This window comes from Berghia stephanieae, chromosome 5, assembly GCF_034508935.2.
Source record: "Berghia stephanieae isolate SIO BIC M18660-M18661 chromosome 5, UCSD_Bste_1.3, whole genome shotgun sequence".
NCBI lineage: Eukaryota > Metazoa > Mollusca > Gastropoda > Nudibranchia > Aeolidiidae > Berghia > Berghia stephanieae.
Genome location: NC_088364.1, coordinates 41174664 through 41176832, shown reverse-complemented (window position 1 = coordinate 41176832; position 2169 = coordinate 41174664). Strand labels below are relative to the sequence as shown.

General features: G+C 39.2%; 1 protein-coding gene across 1 annotated transcript in view; it reads left to right on the top strand.

Moving 5' to 3' along the window:
* The first annotated feature begins 1068 nt into the window (after positions 1-1068).
* LOC144972928 (uncharacterized) overlaps positions 1069-2169 on the top strand; it is an 11351-nt gene continuing 10250 nt past the window's right edge. The window contains exon 1 of the mRNA XM_078914754.1: positions 1069-1167. The gene's annotated coding sequence lies outside the window, so the exon portion shown is untranslated. The remainder of the gene's footprint in view (positions 1168-2169) is intronic.

The following is a 2169-nucleotide window of genomic DNA, read 5'->3' as shown; positions in this document are numbered from 1 at the left end:
TAACCCTGACTCATTCCCCGTTACGATTTTTCTAAGAAAAGCATCACTTTCCAATTTCATTTGTGAGCATTGTCAGTAACCAATGGGCTCATATCTTTCTGTAACACAGGATTTCTCGAAGAAAATTCCAACTCTTTCAAATGAAATTCCATACCTTTGCAAAACGTCTGCTTGTTTTATCCGACGATTGATTGACTCGGACAAGTTCGTCGATTTTCGTTGCTTTGCTTTGCCCATGCAGTTTGTGAACGACAACTGCGTGTCGTTAATATTTATGGAGACAGCGTGAATGTTTACGGGTGCGCATCTCTGTGCAGCAACGAGCTCAATCAATACAGCTCGTTGTTTGAAGCTTAATTCCTTGTAGGTGATTTCTTCGACCGACATGTTGGAATAAATAAGATACTTTACCAACTAGAAATAGCAGCTAATCAAAATTTCGTAACGTAATGGAAGAATAAAGTACGAACAATCTGATAGTCTCTTCTGGTGCATTCAATTCAATCGCAACTATACTTATGTGTTAAATGAGCACCTGACCGTTAACTGCTTTGTATCTGTCCGAGAAAAAAAGTAATATCGCCCAGCAGGCGTCATGTCTCGTCCCGCGTGTTAAAGTTGCTGTTGACTAGGGACCACTTGTCAAGCGCACTGAACAGGTTTAGTGGTTATTGCACTATATAAATGCTCTTCTAAGTATTTTTTTCTTCTTTAGAACGAGCCTTCTCTCTCTCCCCCCCCCCCCCCCCCCTCTCTCTCTCTCTCTCTCTCTCTCTCTCTCTCTCTCTCTCTTCCTCTCTCTCCCCTCTCTCTTTCTTCTTTTATCACCGTAACCTCGAACTCTCCAAGCTATTCCACATGATTGAATTTTACTTTTTCAACCAATTTGGACGACTGGTCATTGACCCGGCTGGTATTGTGTTGGGGTCATATTTATATTAATATATATTTTGATCTCTCAATAATCAGCTGACGCTGCTATTTTTTTTTTTTTTTTTTTTTGAAAGGGAAGGAATCTCTGACCTTCAGTTCTTTTTCATACTTGACAATGAAATGGGTACGACGAGTTTATAAAGGGCCGAGTTGCTTCGGTACCTTTCATTTGGAGAACTTACTTGGACGCTTTCCATACTAATACTAATATAATCAGGCACAAGGATATTGAATGTAAGTGTGTATCAGTAATATATATATATCTTATAATTGAAACTTAGATAACCATAACTTCAAAGTGTAAGTAATACTAAGCTGCTAGAGGCTGTGGAATATACATTAACAAACATGAATATAACGCTCTAAAATATTTTTTAAAAATCAAGAACAAAATACCTAACACAAAACGTTCAAAAGTCCTCTTCTGTATTATTAGCGAGGGTTTTGAGTCCGAAAAGCTTCGCGTTTGTTATTTTGTTCATCTTTTTTAAAGCTGGTAAACTAACTTTGAAGTAATGAAAAAAAAAAGATAGAAACGAGGTTGGTAGAAAAGGACATTAAATAGTCATGGATTGGATCACAAGAGCATTATCTGATTATTAAATGAAAGTTTCACTATACAGGAATAGTAGTACTCTTTGAATGAAATCGAAAAGTTCTTGCTCAAAAATTAACATATGCAGATTACATACCATTGACATTCTCAAAGTACATGCCTCCTGGATTATTACAATCTGATCGTAATTCTGGGGAGGGGGGGGGGGGGGGTGGTGTGAGGGGGAGAGACAAATTGTTTGGACATTTAACTTGACAGATAATCATTTCGTTGCACTACTTAAAGGTAAGGAAGTTCATGCAAGACGAAAAGAATACCACGAACAAGCTGACACGTATCTATGCAATATGGGTTTTTACAAGAGGCGACGAAGAAAAGCTAGACGCAAACTTAAGTCTTAAATAACAAATTAATCTTTAAAATTTAAAGAAACGCCTATTTAACATCTACATAAGAAAGCCCGTTGGAAGTTGTTTGGACCCCTACTGAAAGAGGCCTTGCATGGGGCAGCGTGGCTTAGCGGTACGGTCTTTACTCCATACCCGAAAGGTACCGAGTTCGAATACCCGCTGTGCTGTGTGGCCTTGAGCAAGTCACCTCGCCCCAGCTCAGTTTGCGAGCTGCACTGCGGCTGATGCCTGGGTTATTCCAGTCTTCCCTTGGAATAGACCCGAAAGACA